Source organism: Chiloscyllium plagiosum, unplaced genomic scaffold, assembly GCF_037043375.1.
Source record: "Chiloscyllium plagiosum isolate Xiang-an unplaced genomic scaffold, Cpla_swu_hap1 HiC_scaffold_6, whole genome shotgun sequence".
NCBI lineage: Eukaryota > Metazoa > Chordata > Chondrichthyes > Orectolobiformes > Hemiscylliidae > Chiloscyllium > Chiloscyllium plagiosum.
Genome location: NW_028270144.1, coordinates 36232334 through 36255407, shown reverse-complemented (window position 1 = coordinate 36255407; position 23074 = coordinate 36232334).

Sequence of the window (23074 nt, the reverse complement as noted above, 5' to 3'; positions counted from 1 at the left end):
TCCTTCAGAATTGTACAATCACACAATTCCTGCACACCATGGACCAGCACAGATGTTGTATTTCTTTGTGAGACGAGAAAGAGAAATAGACGGCTCTTCACCTGGTGATTCAAATATTGCAAAGAATTGAGCAATGATGATGGCAGGAAAAGCTTTGGAAAATTTATATCTGAGGGCACAGCTCTCTCCAAGCTGTGCAGACTAGAAATTGTGATTCAGCCTGACTGGCATTCGAAACACGCCATCCATGATTTCAGAGGGATTGGATGCATTTACCTGAAACACAAATGAGTTCATGTCGCAAGGCATTGCAATGATAACTTCTGGCGTGGACTATTAAGCAAGGCAATCACTTAAATCCTGAGCAAAGATGTGCAGACTTTAAATTGCCATCTTAACTGGATTAACAGATATCTTAGACTTGGCTTTGCAGTAATCCACTAACCTGCAGCAAAGTGCTCCGTGGCACATGGGTGATTGTGAAGAAAGACTGAGTTATGAGATCACTGACGACAACTAGGGCTCCACTCTAAATGCTTCCACCAATGAAAAGTCATCAATGACTCTGAATCACACAGCTGCAGTTAACATAATTACAATAACAAGCATGATGTGCTTATGGGTGGTCAACTTGAAGGTCCTGAAAATGTCTACAATCGGGCCAAGGGGGAAGAAGAGACATAAAAGAAATGGCAACAATGACTTTGAAATCTGTTGTTATGCATGGCCACTAGATTCAAGCTGAAAATAGGTCTCTTTCCTGCAGGCTGCAGTCACTGAGCACCATTCCAAAGAGTCTGTGTGAAATAATATGTAACTTCAAGTCCAGACTTCTGTTCAATGTTTTTTTTTCTGTTTACTTATCTGACCAATTATTTGCTCAACTCCATTCCATGTATTATTTACATTCAAAATGTCTGCATGTTATCATTTTGGTCAGTGTGCATGAAATTAAGGGAATGGCCATCCATATTGTATATTTTCCCAATGGCATGAGTGAGTTAGATTTGGCTTCAAGATGGTGCCGGTACTCTTAGCAAGCTGTCCACAGCAGATTTTATTCACTCATTTGTTACAAACATTCTGTACTTTTGAACCTCAATTCTAAGTCTGTAAAATCACTTACGATATTCCCTTCAACCTACTTGCGGGTCTGACGATTCTATGAGTTCCAGACCTCAGTATTACCGACACTGGGTTCACAGTCAAGAGTAAACCTACCACCCTCCCATAGACCTGACCTTCCTGACTATGAGGAATCCTGGAACTCGAGGCTTGAACTGTAACCCAGCAGCAACTTGACCATGAGCAAGCCTGACCTGAGCCGGAATGAAACCAGCCACCACAGCGACCCGACTCTGAAGAAACCTGACCAGCCCACGCCTGAACTCGGAACCTGCAGTAACCTGACCCCAAAGAGGCCCGACCAACCCAGGCCTGAACTCTGATCCCACAGCAACCCAACCTGAAGAGATCCGACTTGACTCAGAACAAAACTGGCCCCCACAGCGACCTGACCCCAAGGAGACCTGACTTGACCCAGAATGAAACAATCCCCACAGCAACCCGATCCCAAGGAGACTCAACTTGACCCGGAATGAAACTGGCCCCCATGGCGACTCAACCCCAACTTGACCTGGAATGAAACCAGCCCCCATGGCAATCTGACTTCGAGGAGGCCTGACTGGCACAGGAATGAAACCAGTCCCTGCAGTGACCAGACACCAAACAGCCCCAACCAGCCCAGGACTGAACTCCAATTCTGCAGCGACCTGATGCTGAGGAGGCCCAACCAGGCCACAACAACAGACTTAAGAGAAATGGACAATATGGAGGCCCATCGGAACCAACTCCAAGACTCCCCTGGAGATCCATAACGCATAACCACGGCCCCATTGGGAGGGCGCACTTACCTTCTAGAACAGCAGAGTTGCATCATTGATGTCTGGAATCGACTAAAAGCAGCCACTTTACCAAGAAATGTGGAAGATATGCTGACCTGCAGATGGCATTGATCCAATGTGGTTTCAAGACCCCCTCCCCAGCATACCCCTGGCAAATGTCCAAGCCATTGAGACCAAAATTGAAGACTTTAAAGCCAGACTTACCTTCTAAAGAGAACTGAGAGACCACTGTGTGCTCTGTTTCTCAGAGACATGGCTCACCCTGTTACACCTGGGTTTTTCAATATGTCACATCGACTACACAGTGTCCTCAGGCAAGGCAAGGGGCAGTGGAGTCTGCTTCCTTATCAATACCTCCCGATACTCAGACGTGGCGACCCTGGTGAGTTACTACCTACCAATAAAATGCCGGCCCTAATATCTGCCAATCGAGTTCACCTCCTCCATCCTGATAACAATCTATGTACCATCTCATGCAGAAGTGAAACATGCTTTGGAAGAAATTTACAACACTACAAGTACACTTGAGACAAAAATTATTATTATCTTGGCTGGGGACTTCAAGCAGGCCAACCTCAAGAGAGTGCTACCAAAATGCCATCAAAATGTCTTCTGTTACACCAGGGTCTGAATATCCTTGACCACTTGTAGGTTTGCTCGCTGAGCTGTAGAATTGATATCTAGACGTTTCATTACCTGGCTAGGTAACATCATCAGTGGCAACCTCTAAGTGAAGCGAAGCTGTTGTCTCTCCTGCTTTCTATTTAGATCTTTCTCCTGGATTGGGTTCCTGGGGTTTGTGGTGATCACCACAAACCCCAGGAACCCCGTCCGGGACAAAAATATAAATAGAAAGCAGGAGACTTGGAGGTCGCCACTGATTATGTTACCTAGCCAGGTAATGAAACGCCTAGATATCAAACCTACAACTCAGCGAGCAAACATACACCCTAAACCTCAACTTGAGCTACAAACCTTCACAAACCTTGCAAAAATCCTTGACCACTGCTACACAACCATCAATCGTGCCCACCGCTCCATACCCCATCCGCACTTTGGAAAATCAGATCACAATGCTGCTGGCTGCTGTTAAAGTTAGTTTGGCCAATTTTTCATCAGGCCCAATTTCTTCAGCCGTGGGTCAATTTAGAATGTCTAACTTCGAACCTGTGATCAGTTATTACACTAATCAACCTATTCATCGGTTACAAGCAGAAGTTGAAATGTGAGGACCTAGCACAGAAAGTAGTACAGTGCTGGTCTGAGGCAGTGGAAGAATTTCTGCAACACTGCTTGGAATCGGTGGACTGGAAGATTTGGAATGGCTAACCTAGACGAGTAGGGTACTACCTTTGCACAGTTCATTAGCAAGTGCATAGAGGACTGCATGTCTATGAAGTCAACCTGTACACCAGTCATTCTGTTAGAATGTGACAGTGATGTTCCGCTGTGACCTCGTGCTATAGAGAATTGCGAGATGGAAAACCGCTATAGAATATCGCACTGTGGAAGATTGCTAATAGAAAATCACTATACTCATTCAGTAGAGAGTTCACATTATCCAAACAATGTCCACAATTTGTCAATCACATTATAGTCAATCCTCACTGATGAAACGCACATTATAGCAGAACAACCTGTATTCATTAATGGGAAACCGGGAATGAACCTGGAAAGCCACTGCCTACTGAAGACCAGACCGATGGTGTTCAAGTAAGATAACCCAGACTTTTACAGGAAATCCATATACAACCTGCGCACAGCCATTAGAGATGCCAACAGGCAATATCGGACTAAGTTAGAGACCCAAACTAATGACACACTCAGCTGTCATTTGTGACAAGGCCTATACAATGTATCGGGATACAAAATGAAGTAGAATAGAATGTGGACAAAAATATATCCCTCCCTGATGTGCTCAATATATTTTATGCTCAGTTCGAATAGAAGGTCAGTGAAATGGTGTCACCAGTAGCATTGAGTACACCTGTTCCCTGTCACCGCTGATGATGTCAGATCAGCTTTCTTGAGCGTGAACCCAGAGAAAGTGACTGGCCCAGATGGAATCCCTGGCCATGCACTCAGATCCTGTGCAGAGCGGCTGGCGGGTTTATTCACTGGCATCTTTACCCTCTCCTTGCTGCAATCTATGTCAGGTTTCTACTTATTGACTACAGCTCCGCCTTCAACACCATAATTCTTACTAAACTAATTTCCAAACTCTTTGGCCTAAGTCTCTGATCCTCCTTCTGCAACTAGGTCCTTAACTTTTTGATGTACTGAGGATAATCAGTAAAAATAGACAACAGGATCTCCTCCACACCAATCCTCAACACTGCTGCCCCAATAGGATGCGTACTCAACCCCTTACTATACTCCCTATCCACTCATGGCTGTGTGGTCAAATTTTATCTGAACTCCACCTACAGGTTTGTTGATGAATTGAAAATTGTGGTGCTGGAAAAGCACAGCCAGTCAGGCAGCATCTAAGGAGCAGGAGAGTCAAGATTTCGAGCTGATGAAGAGCTCATGCTTGAAACATGAACTCTCCTGCTCCTTGGATGCTGCCTGACCAGCTGTGCTTTTCCAGCACCACACTTTTCAACTCTGATCTTCAGCATCTGCAGTCCTCACTTTCTAATAGATTTGCTGATGACACCATTGTTGTAGGCCAGTTTATGAAACAATAATAAGACAGAATGCAGAAAAGAGACAGAGTGCTTAGTGATGTAGTACCATATTACAAAGATTCCAATCTCTCCTTCAATGTCAGGAAAACTAAAGACCTTTGACTTCAGGAAACAAAGAGGGCACACCCTTATCTACATCATTGGAGCTGAGCTGGAGATATCTGTTAGTTTGATGAGGCCTACTCTGGCTGGTATGTGTGGCTTGATACAAAAGGTGTTTTAATGTAGAGATGTGGGCGGCACGGTGGCACAGTGGTTAGCACTGCTGCCTCACAGCGCCAGAGACCCGTGTTCAATTCCCACCTCAGGGGACTGACTGTGTGGAGTTTGCACATTCCCCCCGTGTCTGCGTTGGTTTCCTTCCACAGTCCAAAAAATGTGCAGGTTAGATGAATTGGGCATGCTATATTGCCTGTAGTGTTAGGTGAAAGGATAAATGTAGGGGAATGGGTCTGGGTGGGTTGCGCTTCGGCGGGTCGGTGTGGACTTGTTGGGCCGAAGGGCCTGTTTCCACACTGTAAGTAATCTAATCACATGTAAGGTGGATCTCACAGGTCAGGGCTGATATTCTCCTCAGTTTTCCTGCATTGCCACACAGTCTTCTGCCACGAGTCTTTGTTAAGGTATATGTTTTTACACCCCCAATCACTCTGGATCTTCCAAATATTCTGTGGCCCTTGCCAATAAGGTCATGAGCTGGACTTAAAGTATTCAATAGGGATGCACTAACTTCCTTCACTGTTGCCATGCTGGAGAGGTGTAAAGTGCATGCCCTCAGGGACTACCCAGAAGTCAAGGTACCCGAAAGTCTGCTCAATGCTTCTCCAATGCACAACACTTGGGCTGGTTACAAATGACCTCTTTGATATTGGTTTCCATTTTTCACTGTCGACAATTGCTGCTGACTGCTGTTCAAGTTAGTTTGGCCAATTTTTCATCAGGCACAATTTCTCCAGCTGTGGGTCAACTTAGAATGTCTAACTTTGAGCCTGTGATCACTTATTACACTAATCAATTTATTCATATAGTCGTAGAGATAAACAACACAGAAACAGACCCTTCAGTCCAACTATTGCATGCTGACGGGATATCCCAAATAAAACTAGTCACATTTGCCAGCATTTTGCCCATATCCCTCTGAAACCTTCCTATTCATAAATACCAATCCAGATTTCTTTTAAATATTGTAATTGTGCCAGCGTCCACCACTTCCTCTGGCAGCTCATTCCAAACACACACCACTGTCTGCATGAAAACGTTGCCCTTTTAAATCTTTCTTCTCTCACCTTAAACCTAGGCCCTCTAGCTTTGGATTCCCCCAGTCTGGGGAAAGGATCTTGGCTATTCACTCTATCTATGCCCTCATGATTTCATAAACCTCGAGAAGATCACCACTTAGCCTCCAACGCTCGAGCGAAAATAGCCCCATTCTATTCATCCACTCCCTATAGGTCAAATCCTCCAACCTTGGCAACATTATTAGAAACCTTTTCTCAACCCTTTCAAGTTTAACAACATCTTTCCTGTAGCAAGAAGGGCAGAGTTGCATGCAGTATTCTAATAGTGGGCTAACCAATGTCCTGTACAGCCGTAACATGATCTCCCAACTCCTATATTCAATGCACTGACCAATACAGGTAAGCATACCAAAGCCCTTCTCCTATGACTCCACTTTCAAGGAACTAGGAAACCTGCAATCCAAGGTCCTTACCATTAAGTGTCATCTGCAAACTTACTAACCATAGCTCTGATGTTCACATCCAAATCATTTGTATAAATGACAAAAAGCAGTGTGCCACACCACTGGTCATAGACCTCCAGTCTGAAAAGCAACCCTCCACCATTGCCCTCTGCTTTCCATCTTCAAGCCAGTTCTGTATCCAAATAGCTGGTTCTTCCTGTATTTCATGTACTCTAACCCTGCTAACCAGTCTACCATGAGGAATCTTGATGAATGCCTTACTGAAATCCATGTAGATCACATCCACCACTCTGACCTCATCAATCCTCTTTGTTTTGTCTTTGAAAAACTCAGTCAAGTTAGCGAAACACAATCTCCCACGTAGATAATCATGTTGACTATCTTTAATCAGTCCTTGCCCTTTCAAATGCATATTAATCCTGTCCTCAGGATTCCCTCCAACAACTTGCCCACTAGCGATATCAGGCACATTGATCTATGGTTCCCTGGCTTTTCCTTACCATCTTTCTTCTATAGTGTCACCATGTTAGTCAACCCCCAGTCTTCAAGCACCTCACCTCTGGTTATCGATGATACAAATTTCTCAGCAAGGGGCCCAGCAATCACTTCCCTAGCTTCATACAGAGTTCTAGGGTATACCTGATCAGGTCCTGAGGATTTTTCCACCATGATGCATTCTAAGACATCCAGCATCTCCTCCTTTATAAGATAGACATTGTCCAGATATCACTATTTCTTTCCCCTCATTCACTATCTTCCATATCCTTCTTCACTGTAAACACTGATCCAAAATATTCATTTAGTATCTCCCCCATCTCCTGTGGTTCCACACATAAGTGGCCTTGTTGATCTTTAATAGGCCCTAATCTGTCCCTAGTTACCCTTTTGTTCTTGATGTATTTGTAGAAACCTTTTAGATTCTCCCTAACCTTAACTTTAACCAAAGCTATCACATGTCCCCTTTTTGCCATCCTGATTTCCCTCTTAAGTATACTCCTATGCTTTTGTACTCATCTCGGAAATCACTCAATTTCTGTTCAAATATGTTAATTACAAACCTCTGGAGGATGTTAGAATTGAATCCAAGTCACCTGGCCTACAGGTAGAGACACTACCACGGTGCTACAATAAACCTCTGAGTTTAACATTTTTCACTTCAAAGCAGAGAAGATTCACTGATTAAGCAATTTTTGTTCTGACATTTATTGGTTGTGCCTCAATGGAATTGATCTGGAGAAACTGCTTCTGGTGGCAGTATCGTCTCTAAGTGGGTGACTACAGATTTGTGGTAAATTGCCAAGTGTATCAGCGAGGACATGAAGAGACATTTGTTATAGTGTAGGGTTCTGATTTGCAATGAGTAATCTTCGGATTTTCAAGAGGTTCGAATCACTCACATCCTCGTTCTGGACACTGGATCTCTTTAGGGAATATGAAATGAATAAGGCAGTAGGCATATGTTTCACAGCAAAAGTATCTCTGTGTTTATTTAAAATATAAAAGGTAAGTATAACACAAGAAATATAGGTAAATACAATAAACAGGGAAGTCAGAGGACAGTAATTAAATACACTATTAAATCAAACACAGATTAAACACTGTTAGAACTTAAACAGCAGTTTTAATCACAGACACTTTAATCAGGCTTTCTACACTTGGGGACCCATGCAATGTCACCACCCGCCTTCCGCTCCCTGCTAGCTAGGTCAGAAATTTTGGGGTCTCAGGAGTTTAAGCTCACCACTGAGGAAAATGCAATTTGAAGTACAGTTGACTGTTGAGGTTCTTGGTTCACTTGGTTCGGAACAGGCTGGTATCGAAAAGCTCTTGTTCAGATAGCACCTGGTTGTCTTAGCCCCTCTCGGATATTCTTTGTTCCGGTGACACTCTTGGTTTAGCTTCCAGATTCAGCTTTTCTGTTTGGCCTCTGTGGTTTGTGGTTCTGAAGCTGCTTTTTGAGGCTAGAAGCCTGTGGGGAAGCTGTTTCTAGGTGAACAAAATAAGATGTAAACTTAAATCAACCAAAAAGTGGCTCACTCTCTAATTAAATGCATTAGGAAGTATGGATGTAGTGTAAAAAATTATGGCATGAAGGGTCAATACTTAAGAATCATTAAACTCCATTCAACAGATTTCTTGTAGTTTTGTAGCTCACACCTAAATTTAACATCTAATCAAGTTATTTTGGAGTTTGGGTGATTCTTTCCATTGCCATGTTTTATATAATAATGTTTTTATTTTCTTGAAAAAAAATTGCTAGAGATCACAATGGGTCAGGCAGCATCCATGGAGAAAAAGCAAGCCACTTTATTCATCTTCTAACTCCTACTTCTCTCCTATTTTTGTGGTGGTTGTCACAACTCACTTAGGAAACGCATGGGAAATCACGCCTCACAAAGTCATCACAATCATGAAACGTTTTTGGCAAATGACTCAAAGTCTCCAATTTACCTGACTGATGAACTCAGGTTATAAGAAAACACTAACCAAGTTTCCGTACCTAACAAGAAAGTAGCTATTTATGGTTAATGTAAAAAATATCAGAGATGCACAATTGAATAACAGCACTCCAGAGCACGAGTTGATGCGTTGTTCTCTTTCAATTTTTTTCTTGATCTTTGTCTTTCAGATCCTTCCTGTTGACAAAGTTTGTTTACACATCAGTTGTCTTTCAGTTACTTCTGATATTTCATCCTTTCACTGTCTTTCAAGGTATTCTATTCCTCTTTCGACAAAGGATTTGCAAGGAAAGGTTAACTGGTACTGGAAACTTTCTGATACTTGGAGACAGGGGAGGGAAAGAATGACAGAACCTGAGAGAGATTTCCGAATGTTATCTGTTTTCAGACCAGGTGGTTATCTGCTGCATTGTTCTCACACAAGCAGTGGACACCTGTCCAGGAGCAAATCAAAATGTTGTTGTAAAACAGTTGTCCCTTAGTTCAGAATCCAATGGCTCTGTGCTGTCTGCTACTGTTCTCATGGTCATATGAAAATGAACCATTGTGTACAACTCGCAATGTGCTCCAGTCAACATGCTCTTTTAAAAACAAACTGCAGCTGTCACTGCACAACTTCCTTGGTCTAAAGCAATGCCTTCCTTATCTGGCCATAATCCAAAAATAAGGAATAAAAATTATGTGGGCTTTACAAAGTCTGTAGTAACTCAATGGAATTGAACCTGATGTTTTTGCTGGCAAACGATTGAAAAAAAGACTTTCAGCAGATTTATATCAATGGTGATCCCCAAGTTGTTGAAGAAGTTTTGAAGTGAAGTGAGGTAACAAGGTGGAGCAGTATAGGGAAGACATTCCCATGTTTATGGCAAGACAGCTAAACATTCTGCCAATGAAAATCAAAAAAAAGAAATAATGCAAAGTGTTTGATGGTTCGAGTCCATTGCTGCTCAGGAGATTACAAAGGATGAAGCCCCAGAATAGAGTGATAAATTATCAAAGAATTCTGAATACATTGTGCGGAGGCACCGGAAATGGAAACATATTGACAAAAAACAGGTATGTTAAGTGTGTAATCAGTTTCAGCTGGCAAGGTTTTGGACGATTTATAGTTTATGCAAGATGGAATACAAAAGACTGTCAGGGAACCTGTTGGGAAAGTGAAAGTAGGAGGTGACAACAATAGTTGTGAGGTAAAGGCTGAAGAGATGAGTGATATTACAGAATAGTAAGTAGGATATTCTGATAATGAAGGTAATGCAAAGCGTCAATCAAGCAGGCGGGCGCTGAAGCTCTGCTCAGCCTGAGAAAATAGGTGTGAAAATAGGTGGAGATCTGTCTTTTTCTATCTTATTACCTTTAGAAAATAGGGACACGTTATCTGGTGCTTGAACTTAGCAGTCCATCTCCCTTGTTCATCAATTCCTGCAGGAGGATTGTCAACACCTCATAGGTTTTATTTCTTTTCTCTGTCTAACATCCACCCCGAGAATTTGTTGATTCTAAACCTTTTAGGCTGTCTACAATTACTCACTCAATGTTGTTGAAATTGTTAATTCTACTTAGATTATACCTGATGGTGGATAGAATGTTATCTGTCTAGGTAGATTTTTAGAAGGAATCATTATTGAGAATGTTAACTATTTAATATCTCTTTTCTATTGTAGCTGAAAAATGTGTTGCTGGAAAAGCGCAGCAGGTCAGGCAGCATCAGAGGAGCAGGAGAATCGACGTTTCGGGCATAAACCCTGAAGAAGGGCTTACGCCCAAAACGTCGATTCTCCTGCTCCTTTGATGCTGCCTGACCTGCTGTGCTTTTCCAGCAACACATTTTTCAGCTACAATAGGTCTCCAGCATCTGCTGTCCTCACTTTCTCCTCTTTTCTATTGTATCCAAAAATAACTAAATTAACTTATCTGCTGTGCAATTGTGTACATCTATGCAGGGGGTAAAAAAATATAGTGCTGGAAAAGCACAGCAGGTGAGGTAGCATTCGAGGAGCAGGAGAGTTGATGTTTCGGACATAATCCTAGATGAAGGTCTTATGGCCGAAATGTCAACTCTCCCCCTGCTCCTCAGATGCTGCCTAACCTGCTGTACTTTTCCAGCACCATGCTTTTCAACTATGATCCCTAGCATCTACAGTCCTCACTTTCTCGATATCTATGCAACACTTACAAATAACTTATGTTATGCTTTTAATGTCTTTCTGAAGACTATTATGAGTCCATTGCTTTTCTTCCAGCTTTTGGCAGACTTTATAGAATTAACTGTTAGAGGACAAGTTTCAGAAATTTCAATTTAATATTAACTTTGTAGTTTAATACGTATGCACAGATTTTTTGGCACCATGGAAGATGTCTCAGTTGAGATGGAAATGCTGCAAGAATTTGCAAATCCTATCTCCTGGTCCCTAACTCAACATCTAACATTTTCATTAGGACGCATTTGGGGTCAGTCCATGGTTCACTCAATCACAGTGCCCAGGGACAGTTGACTACTTCAATGATCACCTACCTCCACTGAAATGGAATTTTGCAGCCCCTACAGTGTGGAAAGCAGAGTGTGGAACCCAGAGTGTGGAGATTAGGCTAAGTAAGAACAGGTCTGTTCTCAGTTCACTTCCATTAAAGTATAAGATATTGGTACAGAGGTAGGCCATATAGCACATTGAGTTTGCTCTGCCGTTGAGTGAGATCATGGCTGATCTGATTATCTTCAACTCAACTTGTCAGTTTTTCTAATAACCCTTGATTTCCTTACTGATTAAAAATCTATCTCAGCCTTATTTCTATTCAAATCCCCAACCTCTAAAGCCCTCTGCAGTCAAGAATTCTACAGGTGCATTACCACCTGAAAGAAGAAATTCCTCCTTATCTTTACCTTACATCGATGACTCCTTGTTCTGAGATTATGCCCTCTGATTGTAGGCTATCCCACAAAGGGAAATAACATTTCTGTATCTACCTTGTCAAGTCCTCTAGGAATCTTGTATGCTTTAATAAGTGGACTCATTTTCTGCTGAACTCCAGTGAGTGCAAGCCCCAATCTAATTAAACTGTCCTCATGCAGCAGGTATCAGCCTAGTGAACCTTCTCTGGGCTGTATACAATGCCAATTTATTTTTCTTTAGATAAGAGCCCAGGACTGTTCACTGTATTCTAGCTGTGGTCTGAGTATTGCCAAGTATTGTTTTAGCAAAACTTCCTTATTTTTATACTTTATTCCTTTTGACATGTGGCCAACATGCATTTGCCTTCCCTATTTTGTTTTCCTCACATGGCTTTTGGTGATTTATGCACAAGGATTGCATTGAGCTTCTTGGTATTGTTGGATCTGCACCACCCTAACACTTGAAGAGTACTTGTCAAACCTTTGACATGTGCCTTGTAGAACAGACATTGGAGAAATAGGAAGTTGGTTTCTCACAACAAAGTTTCCAGCTTGTGACCTGGTCTTGTAGCCATTGTGTTTATATGACTGACCCTGTTCAATTTCCACTTTGGACCAAGTGCACAGGTGGGTAGATGCAAAAGTGTGTGTTTTAGAGCTTCCAATCTCATCCAGGGCTATTTCTGGTCTTCAGATCATCTCATGGAAGTAGTCTCACTGAAGACGCTGCTGAAGAAGGTGCAAAAGCAGAAAGAATTGGATCTCCAGGTTACCTTTTTTATCCCCATCTTTGCTACTTTCTTGAAGATTCTGCAGCCTATGTCCAACATCAGCAGGGTTGGAAGATCCGATGAAGTGACTACTTTCCATATTTGGAGGTCACAGGTTTTGAACCTTCAATTGTCAAGTTCTGTCCTTTTCACACTATGCTTCTGGCCTCCCACTGAGCTGGATGCCACCCAGTCCATGTAGCAATTTTCTGGCAGAGCAGGTTCATTAGAGATGTAAACAACAGATCGTTCTGAAACAGTCAGACCATTAGTTTCTGGCCAGGCAGCTCCAAGCCTGTGAGGTTTCAACAGGAAGTTGATTGTCCAAGGCCTGGCTGCCTTGCACACTCTGTTTACCTCTGCAGTTTGTAAATTGCAGAGTCCAACGCGGTTTAAATTGGGCTTCCACATCTCAAGGTTTATCCATGCTCATGAAAAAACATCAATAAGTCCGTCACAGTTTTTAGTTATACCTAGGACAGTGTGTAAGTAGTCCAACTAGATTATGTATTAGGGAAATTGAGCTCAGACAGGTTTCACATTTTCAGTGGAAGAGAATTTTGGAAACAATAGCCATAAATTTTAACTTGTTTATAGATAAGAATAAGACTGGTCCTTGAGTGAAAGTATTAAATTGGGGAAGGCAACTTGAGATAATTTTAGGTAGGAACTGGGGAATGTAGATTGGAGGCAGCTGTTTGAGAATATAAATCCACATCTGACATGTGAGAATGTTTAAAGGCCAGTTGATGAGAGTTCAGGACTAGCATGATCCTGTGAAAATGAAGCATATGGTTGACAACATTCAAGAACTTTGGATTACAAGAAAAATTGTGAGCAATTTCAAAAAGAAAAAAGGAGGCATACGTAAGGTTTAGAACATTGAATACAATATAAAGAGAATATAAAGGATATAAAGAAAGCAGGGAAGAATTAAAACAAGGAATTAGGAGGGCTAAAAAGGCCATGATGTGTCCTTGACAAGCAGGGTTAAGGAAAATCCCAAGGCTTTGTTAATGTATATCATGAGCAAGAGGGTTACTAGGGAAAGATAGAACCATTCAAGATAAAGAAGGGAATTTATGCATGGAGGTGGAGGTGGTGGGTGAAGTCTTTACCAAATACTTTGCATTGGTATTCGTAAAAGAGAAGGATATGATGGATGGTGGTCTCAAGAGGGGTATGTTAATACCCTGGGGCATATCAGCATACAAAAGGAGGAGGTGTTGGTTATTTTGAAACACATTAAGGTAAACAAGCTCTCAGGACCTGATTGGATCTATCCTGGAATACTAAGGGAGGGGTTGGAGGAATTTGCTGGAGCCTTGTAAGATATCTTCATAACCTCTTTAGGCCCAGAGGACAGTAGAATAGCCAATGTTGTTTCTTCATTTCAGAAAATCGACAGGGATAATCCAGGAAATTACAGGTGGGTAAACTTTATATCAGTGGTAGACACATTACTAGAGATGCTTCTTACATAGCTGAAAATGTGTTGCTGGAAAAGCGCAGCAGGTCAGGCAGCATCCAGGGAACAGGAGAATCGACATTTCGGGGCATAAGCCCTTCTCAGGAATGAGGAAAGTTTGTCCAGCAGGCTAAGATAAAAGGTAGGGAGGAGGGACTTGGGGGAGGGGCGCGGAAATGTGATAGGTGGAAAGAGGTCAAGGTGAGGGTGATAGGTCAGACTGGGGTGGGGGCGGAGAGGTCAGGAAGAAGATTGCAGGTTAGGAAGGCGGTGCTGAATTCGATGGATTTGACTGAGACAAGGTGGGGGGAGGGGGAATGAGGAAACTGGCGAAATCCGAGTTTATCCCTTGTGGTTGGAGGGTTCCTAGGCGGAAGATGAGGCGTTCTTCCTCCAGCCGTCGTTTTGTTGTGGTCTGGCGATGGAGGAGTCCAAAGACCTGCATATCCTTGGTGGAGTGGGAGGGGGAGTTAAAGTGTTGAGCCACAGGGTGGTTGGGTTGGTTGGTCCTGGTGTCCCAGAGGTGTTCTCTGAAACGCTCCGCAAGTAGCCGGCCTGTCTCCCCAATATAGAGGAGGCCACATCGGGTGCAGAGGATGCGATAGATGATGTGTGTGGAGGTGCAGGTGAATCTGTGGCGGATATGGAAGTTTCCTTTGGGGCCTTGGAGGGAGGTGAGGGGGGAGGTGTGGGCGCAAGTCTTGCACCTCCTGCGGTTGCAGGGGAAGGTGCCAGGAGTGGAGGTTGGGTTGGTGGGGGGTGTGGATCTGACAAGGGAGTCACGGAGGGAGTGGTCTTTACGGAATGCTGATAGGGGAGGGGAGGGAAATATATCCTTGGTGGTGGGGTCCGTTTGGAGGTGGCGGAAATGACGGCGGATGATGCGCTGTACATGGAGATTGGTGGGGTGGTAGGTGAGGACCAGTGGGGTTCTGTCCTGGTGACTGGATTTAATCACAATTGGAAAAATATGGACTTATTAGTAGTAGGCTGCATGGCTTTGTGTGAGGCAGGTCATGTCTCACAAACTTAATGTAGTTTTTTGAAGATGTGAGGAAGGTAATTAAGGGCAGGGCAGTTGATGTCTGCATGGACTTTAGCAAGACCCTTGACAAGGGATCTCATGACAGACTGATACAAGAAGTTGAAGTCACATGGAATCCACAGTGAGCTGGTAAGATGGGTATAGAACCAGCTTGGTCATAGAGGACAGAGAATAGCAGTGGAAGGTTATTTTTGTAACTGGAAATCTGTGACCAGTGTTGTTCCACAGGAATCAGTGCTGAGACCCCTGCTGTTTATAAATTAATGATTTGGATGAGAATGTGGGTGGTCTGATGAGTAAATTTCTGAATGACACAAAAACTAAGAGACATGTGGATAGTGAGGAGAACTACCAGAGAATACAACAGGCTGGAGCTTTAGGCAGATAAATGACAGATGGAATTTAATGCAGATAAATGGAAAGTGACACATTTTGAAAGGTCTAATGCAGGAGGGAAATATGCAGTTACTGGTAGAACCCTTAGAAGCATGAACATACAGAGGGATTTATGCATATAGGTCCACAGTTCCATTAAAATACCAACAAAAATGAATAAGGTATAGAGCATGCTTGCCTTCGTTTTTTGGCACACAGAGTAAAACAAGTCAGCAAATTATGTTGCAGCTGCATAGAAATTTAGTTTGGCTATATTTGGAATATTGTGTACAGTTCTGGTCGCAACATTACAAGAAGGAAGTGCAGGCTTTGGAGAGGGTACAGAAAAGGTTTGACAGGATGTTGCCTACTTTGGAAGCTTTTAGCTATGAAAGCCAAATGCTGAGGGTGACCTGTTAGAAGTTTACAAAATTACAAAAGGCATGGATAGAGTGGATAGTCAGAGTCTTTTTCCCAGGACGGAAGTGTCAATTACAAGAGTCAAGTAATGTCAATTAACTGTGAATTAAGAAGTTGAGGATAAAAAGGGGAATGTTAAAAGGAGACGTGCGACACAAGTTTTATAAGAGGCATTTGGACAGATGCATGTATAGGCAGGGAATAAACAGATACAGACCATGTAGAGGCAAAAGGTTTTAGTTTGGAAAATGTTAAAAATAACTCAATGCCAGACTATAGTCCAACAGGTTGATTTGAAAGTGCAAGCTTGCAGTGCACTGCTCCTTCATCAGTTTGAAAAGGTATCATGTGACAACGCTGGTTTAGTGTGTCAAAGTGCCTGTCCAGTATCCTGTACTGTTTTTATTTAATCCTGGAGGTCATTGGTCATTTGATCAAACCCTAATGGTTTGAGCTGGATGAACTTCGGATCATTCAGGAGGCGGAAGGGTTTATTGAGAGAGTTACCGTCAGGGGTAGGAAAGGGAACGAGCAGGTAGTGCAGGAATCTCCTGTGGTGGTTCCCCTCAACAGCAAGTATACCATTTTAGATACTGTTGGGGGGGATGACTTACCAGGGATAAACAATGGGGCACAGGCTGCTCAGAGGGGAAGGGGGAGGAGGAGCAGAACTTTAGTCATTAGGGACTCCATGGTTAGGGGGACAGATTGGGGGTTTGGGGAAATGAGGGAGACTTGTGGTTGATGTGTTACCTCCCAGGTGCCAGGGTTTGTGATGTCTGTAAATATGTTTTTCAGATCCTTGGAAAGGAGGGGGAGCAGTCCCAAGTCGTGGTCCACATAGGCACCAACAACATAGGTAAAAAGAAAGGTGGGGATCTAAGGCAGAAATTCAGGGACCTAAGGTGGAAGCTTAGACCTCAAACAAACAGAGTTGTTATCTCTGCTTTGTTGCCTGTGCCACGTGCTCGTGAAGTGAGGAACAGAGAGAGCGCGGAGCTGAACACGTGGCTGCAGAGATGGTGCAAGAGGGAAGGTTTTAGATTCTTAGATAATTGGAGCTCTTTCTGGGGAAGGTGGGACCCCTACAAACAGAATGGTCTTCACCTAAACCAGAGAGGTACCAATATCCTGAGGGGGAAATTTGCTAATGCATTTTGGAGGATTTGAAACTAATGCTGCAGGAGGATGGGAACCTGAATTCTACTTCCAGTGTACATCAGGTTGAGGGTAGTGAGGTCAGGGATATGTTTACAAGATCATGAGAGGGCAACAGCAATCAGGATGTTGTTTGAAATTTGTGTACTTCAATGCCAGGAGCATCCAGAATAAGGTGGGTGAACGTGCAGCATGGGTTGGTACCTGGGATTTTGATGTTGTGGCCATTTCAGAGACATGGCTAGAGCAGGGACAGGAATGATTGTTGCAGATTCTGGGATTTAGATGTTTCAGCAAGAACAGAGAAGGTGGTAAAAGAGGCGGGGTGTGGCATTGTTAAACAAGGGTAGTATTACAGCACTTGAGATAACGCTTAAGGACTCATCCTCTGAGGTAGTTTGGACTGAGGTTAGAAACAGGAAATGAGAAGTCACCCTATTGGGAGTTTTCTATAGGCCTCCGAATTGTTCCAGGGATGTAGAGGAAAGGATAGCAAAGATGATTCTCAATAGGAGCAAGAGTAACAGGGTAGTTGTTATGGGGGACTTTAACTTCCACAATATTGGGAATGCTATAGTTCAAAATGGATCAGTTTTTGTTCCAGGAGGGTTTCCTGATACAGTATGTAGACAGACCAACAAGGGGTGGTGCCATATTGGTTTTGGTACTGAGGAATGAACCTAGCCAGATGTTAGATTTGGAGGTAGGTGAGCACTTTGGTGATAGTTATGTTTACAATAGCAATGGGCAGTGAGAGGTAGACACCGCAGGGAAAGAGGTTTAATTGGGGGAAATGCAATTATGATATGATTAGGGAAGATTTAGGATCCATAGGGTGGAGAAGGAAACTGCAGGGGATGGACACTCTTGAAATGTTGAGCTTATTCACGGAACAGCTACTGCCAGTCCTCGATAAGTATGTACCTGTCAGGCAGGGAGGTAGTTGTCGAGAGAGGAAGCCATGGGTTACTAAAGAGGTTGAAGCTCTTGTCAAGAGGAAGAGGAAGGCTTACATGAGGATGATGCGTGAAGGCTCAGTTAGGGGGCTTGAGAGTTATAGGTTAGCCAGAAAAGAACTAAAGAGAGGGCTAAGAAGAGCCAGGAGGGAACATCAGAAGTTGTTGGCGGTTAGGTTCAAGGAAAATCCTAAGACCTTCTATAAGTATATCAGGAATAAAAGAATGACTAGAGTAAGATTAGGGCCAATTAAAGATAGTAGTGGGAAGTTTAGTGTGGAATCTGAGGACATAGGGGAAGCGCTTAATGAATACTTTTCGTCAGTATTGGGAAAGGGCAATGTTAGTAAGAATACGAGATACAGGCTCCAAGATTCGATGGGATTGAGGTTGACAAGGAGGAGATTTTAGCAATTTTGGAAGATCTGAAAATAGATAAGACCCTGGGGCCAGCTGGGATTTATCCTCGGATTCTCTGGGAAGCCAGGGAGCAGATTGCAGAGCTTTGATCTTTATGTCATCATTGTCGACAGGAGTAGTGCCAGGAGACTGGAGGATAGCAAATGTTGTTCCCTCATTTAAGAAGGGGAGTCGGGTCAATCCTGGTAATTATAGGCCAGTGAGCTTTACTTCGGTTGTGGGTAAGCTGTTGGAAAAGGTTATAAGAGATAGGAATTATAATCATCTGGAAAGGAATAATTTGATTAGGGATAGTTAACATGATTTTGTGAAGGGTAGGCCGTACCTCACTAATCTTTCTGAGTTCTTTGAGAAGGTGACAATGATGAAGGTAAGGTGGTTGATGTGGTATATATGGACATTCAGTAAGGCGTTTGATAAGGTTGCACACAGTAGGCTATTGCACAAAATAAGGAGTTTCAGAATTGAACGTGATTTAGTGGTTTGGATCAGAAATTGGTTAGCTGAAAGAAGACAGAGGGTAGTGATTGATGGGAAATGTTCATCCTGGAGCTCAGTTACCAGAGGTGTGTCACAAGGATCTGTTTTGCAGCCACTGCTATTTGTCATTTTATAAATGATCTGGAGGTATGCAAAGAAGAATGGGTTAGTAAATTTGCCTAAGGTAGGCAGAATTGTGGATAGTGCCGAAGGATGTTTTGGGTTACAGAGGGACATAAAAAAGATGCAGAACTGGGCTGTGATGTGACAAATGGGGTTTAATGTGGAAAAGTGTGAGGTAGTTCATTTCAGAAGAAGTAACAGGAATGCAGAGTACTGAGCTAATGGTAAAATTCTTGGCAGTATAGATGAACAGAGAGGACTCAAATCCAGGTGCATAAATCCATGAAAGTTGCCACCCAGATTGATAGGGTTGTTAAATATGTGTATGGTGTGTTGCCGTTTATTGGTAGGAGGATTGAGTTTCTTAGTCAAAAGGTTGCGCTGCACCTGTACGAGACACTGCGTGCAGTTCTGGTCACCGCATTATAGGAAGGATGTGGAAGGTTTGGAAAGGGTTCAGAGGAGATTTACTAGGATGTTGCCTGTCACGGAAGGAAAGTCTTATGAGGAAAGGCTGAGGGAACTGAGGCTGTTTTCCTCGGAATGCCGAATGTTGAGAGTTGACTTAATCGAGACATATGAGATAATCAATGGGTTAGGTAGGGTGGACAGCGAGGGAGCATTTTTCCTCGGATGGTGAAGGCTAACACGAGGGAACATAACTTTAACTTGAGGGGGTAATAGATGTCGGACAGATATCGGGGTAGTTTCTGTACTCAGAGAGTAGTAGGGGTATGGAACAGTCTGCCTGCAACCATAGTAGACTGGCCGACGTTAAGGGCATTTAAATGGACATTGGACATTCACATGGGTAATAATAGAACGGTGTAGGTTAGATGGGCATCAGATTAATTTCGCAGGTCAGCGCAACATTGAGGGCCGAAGGGCCTTTACTGTACTATAGCATTCTATGTTCTAATGCCTTTTAAACCTCACTCTGTTTTTATCACACCTCTAAAAACTTTATAGACAGAAAATATTGTATTGTGCAATATGATAATTTACAGTCTCCCAACAAATGAGATCCGTGCATTCAGTATCGGAGTTGGGAGGCTGTACAAGACATTGGTGAGGTCACTTTTAGCATACTGCATTACTGCATTCAATTCTGGTCTCCCTACTTAAAAAAAGATATTGTTAAATTTGAAAGGGTTCAGAAAAGATTTTCAAGAATGTTGCCAAGGTTGGAGAGACTGACTAATAGAATGAGGCCGAATAGGCTGGGCCTTTTTCCCCTGAGTGTCAGAGGCTGAGGGGTGACCTTATAAATGTTTATAAAGGCATGAGGGGCATAGATAGCCTGAATAGCCATGGTTTTTCTCTCAGGGTAGGGGTGTCCAAAATTACATTTAAGGTGACAGAAGAAAAATGTAAAAGGGACCTGAGTGACAACTTTTTCATGCAGAGGGTCCTGGGTGTAAGGAATGAGCTGCCAGCAGAAGGGGTAGAGGCGGATGCAACTACAACATTTAAAAGGTATTTGGATGGTTACATGAAAATGAAAGGTTTATAGGGATATTATAGGGATATGGCAAGTGGAACAATATCAGTTTAGAATATCTGGTTGCCATGGATGAGTTGGACTGAGGAGACTGTTTCGATGCAGTGTAATTCTGTGACTCTGTGAGGTATATTCCAGCAAAGGGATTTTGCCTTTTCAATTTATGAGCATTGGTAATAAGATCTGAAAATGGAGTAGTGTCAATTACTTTGTCAGTTAGCTTTTTATTTGATATATTTGAAGGGCAAAAAATATTTACTTTTCTAAACCAACTTCTGTGATGCTGAAGTACACCCCACCTAACTGACACATTGCAACCATTGTAAACAATACTAATATTAATTCACAAACATAAGTATGCATGGTGATTGGAAGCTTTGGTACAATTTGCTTTGCTTGCCTGGTCAATATGTTAATTTCCCATGTGAATTTCAATGAAATGCCTACTTAATTGAAAGTAATGAAGAAACTGGATGCTGGACTTTTGTTGGCAAGATAATAAAAGGCACTATTTTTATCTTTCAGGAGGTTGTAAAAAGTTCCAATGCAGCAGTTTGAAGGAGAAGACAGGAGTTAATCTTTGTATACTCATACAGTCATAGAGTCACAGAGGTGTATAGCACGAAAACAGACCATGCTATACATGCCGGCCAGATATCCTAAACTAATCTGGTCCCATTTGCCAGCACTTGGCCCATATCCCTCTACACCCTTCCGATTCATATACTCATCCAGACGCCTTTTAAATAATACATTTGTACCAGCCTCCACCCCTTCCTCTGGTAGCTCATTCCATATACACACCGCCCTCTGCGTGAAAAAGTTACCCCTTCGGTTCCTTTTAAATTTATCCTTTCACACTTTAAACTTATGCCCTTTAGTTAAAGACTCCACCTCCCCCCCTCCCCCCCACCCCACCAAGGAAAAAAACTTTGTCTCATTACCCTATCTACGCCCCTCATGATTTTATAAACCAGTAGAAGGCCAGCCCTCAGTCTCTGACTCTCCAGGGAAATCAGCTTCAACCTATTCAGCCTCTCCCTACAGCTCAAACCGTCCAACCCTGGCAACATCCTTGTAAATCTTTTCTGAACGCTTTCAGTTTTCACAACATCCTTCCAATTGGAGAGAGACCAGAATTGCACACAATATTCCAAATGTGGTCTAACCAATGTTCCATCCAGCAGCAACATGACCTCCCAACCCCCAAATTCGATGCACTGACTAATAAAGGAAAGCATACCAAACGTTGTCTTCAATATCCTATCCATTTGCGACTCCTTATGCCTCAGTCTGCAAAAATAGTTTATCTGTTCCTTACCAGGTTAAACTTTGGAAACTTGCTAAGCACAAATTTGTTGCAAAATTTCCTACATTATTTCAGAGATACTTCTTTAAATTGTAAAGTACTTAGAGGCATGCAGTGGTCACTGAAAGTGCATAAGTGTGAATAACTTCATGGCTTTTACGCTGTGTATCTTGCATACATGAGATGTCGCTATGGCATTCTATTCATGTAGATGAACTTATTAGGAACTGCTGGAAGTCTATTATTGTTCTGTAACTCTCTGAAACTTGGTTGTGACTCGCAATATTCAATGATAGTAGTGGAATCTTACAATATCTGTTCCATATATTTTCAGCTAAAACACAATGGAATAGAATTTTCCAAAATGAATTGAATGTGGTGATCATTCATTAGATTTTAACAAAGAGTCACCAATTCCAAATAATTATCATACTGGATTCAGATTGAGGAGAATGTATGTGCAACAAGGGCATGGAAAATTGCAAAAGTAATGGGTTCTGGGGGTATGTTGAGGACATTAACATTTATATAAAGGGCCAAAAGGAAATGGGGAAGGCCAATGGGTCACTGTGGCCACAGAGACTGCAATACAAAAGGGAACATGAGAGATGGAGTGATAAACCTGCATCTTAGGTTGAGCCTGCAGGTCATCCACAAGGACTCAAACTTGAAACCTTGTCTTCTTTATTCCAAAGTCAACTGCACAAGAATGGTACAAATGGCTGTACCTCATGTAGAGTGGGCACTGTCAGTTACAGTTCTTTGAGGGCGGAATGATAGCTGTTCAAATCTACAGCCTGCTAGGGGAAATTGCTATGGTCTTGACATCCACTGATTCTGCAATGCCGCCTATCTGACCTTGAATTGCAATTTATTAGCAGGTCATTCATTCATTCTCCAAGTATTCACTTTACAGAGTACAACCTCAACTTATCATGATCATTACATTGTGTGCCCTAATTGTCCTTAATATATCAAATAAACAAATGTAATCTGATTCATTTGTAGAAGTGCCACCTAGGTTTGGATTTTCTGTAACACATTTCATTAAAATTACTGGAAGACAATGCTTCGAAGCTGTTACATGTGCACATTGAGCTATGAATATGCAAGGACATGGTATGTGAGGTTCAGGTGTGCCATTTGTTTGGTAGGGATAGGTGATCACGATGGCTTACTGCCAGAATTTCATTCTTCAATGCAACACGAACACTGTGCTTCAGCAATGTGGATTCAGATAAGATTTCATACCTCACTGCTCCTTATTGAGCTATGACATTGATCTCCCTGTGAAACCTCCATCGCACACATTCTGTCAGGGCACAACAGAAGGCGTCATTGCAATTGATGTGAGGGCTCAGAAGTAGTAAAATAGTTTTCTCTTCCCAACATTCCCTACAGATT